Genomic DNA, 6,138 nt, shown 5'->3' on the forward strand with positions numbered 1-6,138 from the left:
TGGAAGTTACCTTACAAAATAGAACACAGAATGTCGGCATTGGAAAGGATATTAGACCATAGACTGTAAAATGACTGAGTTGACAAGATTAAAACATAGAATGTCAGAATTGAAAGAGAGCTTAGAATATAGACCATTAGAGCTGGGGGGAGGGAGGGGAGGGAGAAAGGGAGGGAAAAGTTTGGGGGGGTGTCAAAAAAAGAGAGAGTCAGTGCTTTCCGGTTATCTCCAGTCCATGCTGGCTACACTAAGGTCATCATCTTCATCTTCCTCTTCTCCTTCCCACCAGGTTCTTGGATTCTACCCCTAAAACCACACCAGTCTCTGATAATCGAGCTTCCACTTTATCTTGCTCAGATCCAGGACCACTTCCTGGACATTACTAAACATGCTTTCATGTATACCCACCCCATGCTATTTTCTGGTTATCTTTTATGTGTTGTCTTCTCTAAATAGAATGTAATTTCCTCAAGGTCAGAGCCTGTCTTTTGCAACATATTCTCTGCAGTTACTCTCTCAACCCCCCACTCAGACTGGAAGGCTGGGGCCCCAGAACTCATCTAACATATCCCTCAAGGCTAAGGTTAACCATGAGGGGTTGGGGGATGTCTTTCTAATGCTATAAAGTACATAGTCCCCCATAAGTATGATTCCTCCCGTGATTATAAATTGATGCTAATTAGTAAGTCTGTCAATTTTGCTGCTGATATTGCTGTTTTCAGTCACATTCGACTCTTCATGACCTCATTTGAGGGTTTGTTGGCAAAGATACTAGAGTGGTTTGCCATTTCCTTCTCCAGCTCATTTTACAGATGAGGAAACTGAGGCAAACAGGGTAAAGTGACTTGTCCAAGGTCACACAGCTAGTAAGTGTCTGAGGTCACATTTGAACTCAGTAAGATGAGTCTTCCTAACTCCAGGTTGGGCATTCTATTGTGCCACCTGGCTGTACCCCCCAGACTTAATTAGCTTTTAGAAAAGGGTATTTTACAAAGGTAATATAGCAGGAACAGTTAGCATAAAACATTCCCCCAAAGTCTATGACATATTTTCCCATGAGTACCTACAGAGTCCAGGGGAAGGTGGGCTCAAGTTTAGAGGGCCCATTTGGCAAAGGAACAAAGGCATTCTTGGAAGCCCTTTTGTTGGAATCTTCAGGATGCTCCCCCTTTGGTATTTTCTTATAGATAACATTTATATAAAGCTTTACTGTTTGCAATGTGCTTGACAAATATTTTACAAATTTTGCACATGAGGAAATTGAGGCAGACAGAAGTTACATGACGTGCCCAAGGCCACACAGCTATTACATATCTGAGGCTAGATTTGAACTCAGGTTTACCTGCCCCCAGGTTCAGCATTTCACTACCAGATGGGTCACTTTTCTGCTAGGCTCTTTGTGGAGGCTTTCTTCATCACAGCATTTGTCCTTGGCTCCAGATGCAGACACTGCCATTAGTCATTCCAGGGATGCTGCAAGGACGCTGAAGAAAAAATCCAAGTTTTTCAGACTCTCTGAAATTCATAACGCCCCTTTGGCCAAGGCATGGAGTGTAGCCCAAGACTCAGGCCAAGGCCTGGGGTCTGAGGTTCTGCTCCTCTGCCCAATTGAATCCTTCTCAGGGGTTTAGCTCTCTGCTGCCAGGCACTGGCATCTCTGCTTCTAGCTACCTCGATCCTTCTACACAGTCCTACAGACCAAGACCCTCAGCCAATCCAAATAGATTTCCTGCAGCACCGAGGGAGGTGCCCAGGCCACATTCACATCGAGTGAAAAACTGAGATGTGTTCTCATCTGATAAACATGTCTTATCACCTCCTTTAGGTGGGGTGAGGTGATTTTATGGACTGACTCAACCTACCCTCCACCCTTACATCCATATCATAGAATTTCAGAGTTGGAAGGGACCCCATTGGCCATCTAACTCAATCTGTACCTGCAGAAGAATGCCCAGGACAATACACCTGAATAGCACCTATCCAGCATTTCTATCAAACTCTCCACCCAGGCAAAGCCCACCACCTCCTAAGGCCCACTCTGTTTTGGAATGAGTTCTAAGTTTTTCCTTATCAAGTAATAATTTGCCTTTTTGTAACTCCCACTCATTGCTCTAATTCTGCCCTCTTGGCCACACGGCCAAGTCGAATCCCACATCTGCCACAACATCCCTTCAGTTGTTAGGCCAAGCATAAATGTCATGCATTAATTTGCCTCTTTGCTACTTCCACCCAACACTCTTGGATTCTACCGTTTGAGGCCAAGTAGAAGAAGTTCAATCCTTCCTCCACAACAGCCTTTAAAATATGGGAAGATAGTCATCATTTGACCCCTGAGTCTTCCCTTCTCCAGGCTATAAAAATCCCCCATTCTTTCAACTGATACTTATTTGGCATGGACTGAATAACCTCTACCATTCTGGGTGTCCTCCTCTGGGCACTCCCCAGCTTATCACCATCCTTCTTAAGCTGCGGCACCCAGAACTGAACATAATATTACAGATAGTTAGAGGACTTAGAGCTGGAAGAGATCTCAGAAATAATCTAGTCCAATTCCTAATAAGAAATAAGGGAAATTGAGGCACAGAAGGCAGAGAATTGTCCAAGGCCAAGATCATTTAGCTCATCAGTTCTCAAAGTGTGGACTGCAGAGAGTTGGGGGCCCTAAGACCCTTTCAGGGGCTCCATAAGGTCTAGTAAAACACTCCTTTTTCCAACTACAATTCCGTGTGAGGCTGGATTTTCTTCATGTATTTCAACCAAAAATAAAAATATCCAAACAGATTGAATGCAGAAGCAAATATGAGAATCCAGTTATTAAACCAGATATTAAGGAGATATTCCAAAATATGTAAAATAATGTCACTTGTCTCAGTACATTTTTTTAATGTTTTGAAAAATGCAGTTATTTTTCACAAAAATATATTAACATGTCATGGATTTGTTACTGTTCTTTTAAATGAATTAGTATTTTCAAAAATGTATCAGTTTTCATTTCTAATACAGTAATGATCGATAGATATAACCCGTACATTATCATTTAAGGTTCTCAATAATTTTTAAGAATGTAAAGGTTTTCTGAAACCAAAAAGTTTGAGAACCTCTAATCTAGCCCAGCCCCTTCATTTGACAAATTGCCACATAAAGATGGGAAAGGACTTATCCAAGGTCACCAGCAAACTAGTGGCCAGGAGCAGAGCCTAGAACTCAGGTTCTCTGACTCTATATTAGTGAGTCTACAAGCTCACTACAAGCTCACATTTAAGTGCTAGCTATGTGCCAGGCACTGAGTCGAGTACTGGGAATATATAGAAAGGTAAACACAATCCCAGGCCTCAGGGAGCTCACACTCTAATGAGGGAAAAAACATTTAAATAACTTAGTAAGTACAATACCTATACAGAGAAGACGGAGCATAATGTGAGAGAAGGGACTACAGATGTAGGGAATGAGGAAAGGCCTCCTGCAGGCTCTGCTTTAGGGCAGAATTTGCAGAAGCTTAGAGTTAGAAGCATCATAAGATCAGAGTATTTAAAGATGGAAGCAACTTCAGAGATCATCTATCCTTCTTCATGATCTACCTCCCCATTTTACAGAGGAGGAAACAAGGGCCCCAGGGAAGTTGTGACTTACCCACTGAATGATTCCTCTGTTCTACTCCCTATTCTATTTAACCGAGCCCTCCACTCCATCCCTTCCCTGTTCAGTCTCTAAACAAAGATAATTACCTGGAGAATGTTGGACTCGAAGAAGACCATTGACATCATGATGTCAGGACCGAGGTACAGTGTGTTCAGCTGCGGCTGATCAGTCCAATATGAGCTCAGAAGGCTCTACCACAAGTTGGGCACAAATAGTCCATTTAAATACTTGGGATAGAGACGTCTTTAGATTTGGCATCTCACGTTTCTTTTGAGCTACTTCAATTCTGCTTTGCTAATAGAGCACAGCTTCTTCTTTGATGGGAGCACACCATACTTGGTGGTCCTGTGCCAATGTCTCCAATGTCTCACAACGGATACTAAAATTCTCCAGAGAGACTTTGAGAGTGTCCTTGTATTGCTTCTTCTGACCTCCACGTGAATACCTGCTTTGTGTGAGTTCTGTGTAAAAAAGTCTTTTAGCCAAAAGTACATAAGTTTGGCATTTGGGCTATGTGTCCAGCCCATCAGAGTTGCACTCTCTGCAATAGAGTTTGAATACTTGGCAGTTAGCTCAAGAGAGGACCTCAGTGTCTTGTACCTTATTTTGCCAGGTGATCTTCAGAATCTTCCCAGGACAATTCAGACGGAAGCAGTTCAATTTTCTGGCATGGCACTGGTAGACTGTCCAGGTTTCACAGGAATACCGGAGTCCCAAAGTCCATTGGTATGGGACTCTCTCCTCACTGATGGCAATCAATTCCCTATACCTTTTTTGGGGGGGGTGGGGGGTAGAATAAGTAAGAGCTCTCTTTAGTCTCCAAAGTTTTCTTTGGTCTTTTCAATTCTCCTTGGATTTCTCTTTGAACCCTTGAGTCTCTTCAGGTTCTTCTGGCTCCCAACTTCCAGAGAAGCCAACCTGAGAAGAGTTGTCAGTCTCTATCACGTCCCTATCCCCACCTTGCTACACTAGAGAATTTGGGGAATTGTCCCTTTGGGTGAGATCTGAGATCATCTCGGTTGGGTAACCTCACTCCCAGTGGGAGAATGCCTTCCCTCACTATTGTCTGGTATACATTTCCTATATATTTTTTTCTTTGACTTTTGTTATTTATTTGAATAAGTTTCTCTATTAATGAATATTAATAATTAAGTATTTAATTATTAAATTTTATTTATAATTTTATTTAATTTTTTTCTTTTATTTATGATTATTTGATTATTAACAATCAATGTATTCATCGTGGAACTTGTATTTACTGGGAAGGGAGTCTTGGATTAAAGCTTGGGTCCTCCTTTCCCCATTAATGACAAAGTCATCAGAAGTTTAGCTTAATCCTGAAACCACTTCCCCTAGATAATATTTAAGAGAGCAGACAGATACCATTCTAGCCAGATACCCCGCCTCTGAGGAAAGCAGAGCGGTCAAACTTCAGGCCCCAAACTCCTGCTTCTCCTCCTGTCAGGAAAATAAACTCTTCCCCCACGGGCAGCATGGGAGGTGTTATGTGGCATAAAGGGAGGCAAAACAGACATCTCTAGACTCTTCACCACTCCCTCAGCCCCCACCCTCCCCACCCTTCTCCAAAGGCTTCGGAACTTGTCCTTTTGGATTTTAGAACTTGACGTGGGAACTGCTTGGAGAAATTTTAATTATTTCATAATCCTATCCAACACTCTGGGTATCGTGCTGTGAGGAGCACTGGCCTTTGCTCCTTTGAAGTTGTGGATTGAACTTTAACATGCCAAAGTACGACTGTCAAAGTGGTTCCACGACAGTCTGAGAACAGAATACAAATCTCCTAGTAGAGTATCTGGATAAGTCACCTAATCTATCTGAGCCCCAATTTTTTCAGTGAAACTGAGGGTAAATGTTCAACAACCGGCTTTACAGATCGAATTTGCAACGTGCACATTTTTCTCTGTTGCTTTTTTAAGTCTAGACAGTCAACAAAACAGTAATTCAAGCTCCGATATGTAGCATTTGTGTCTCCTAGCAACGATGGTTTCAACACATAGGTCTTGGTTCAGTGATCTCTAGGGTGCTTTCAGCAATTGTTCCACCCTTCCTGACCCCTTTTGGGGTTTTCTTGACAAAGATACTGGAGTAGTTTGCCATTTCCTTCTCCCGCTCATTTTACAGATAAGGAAACTGAGGCAAACAGGTGAAGTGATTTGCACAGAGTCACACAGCTAGTAAGTGTTTGAGTTTGGATTTCAGTTCAGGTCTTCCTGACTCCAGGCTCAGTGCTCTCTCCACTGCTCCGTGAGTTTAGCTAGGATATATATTTAATCAGAATTCATGCGACAAAGGGAGCCCCAACATATTTGGGGAAATGGGGATTCGAACTCGTACTCTAAACCTCCGTCCCTTGCCATCCCGCTCTAGATCGGATCACGGTCCTCCGCAAACCTATCCTATTCCGATAGCGAAGCTGCCCCGCCCCTTCTCAAAGTCTTCTCCAATCATAAATAAACTCTTACACTGTGTCGGGCTTCA

This window comes from Vombatus ursinus, unplaced genomic scaffold, assembly GCF_900497805.2.
Source record: "Vombatus ursinus unplaced genomic scaffold, bare-nosed wombat genome assembly UNPS02014775.1, whole genome shotgun sequence".
In the NCBI taxonomy this organism is placed as follows: domain Eukaryota; kingdom Metazoa; phylum Chordata; class Mammalia; order Diprotodontia; family Vombatidae; genus Vombatus; species Vombatus ursinus.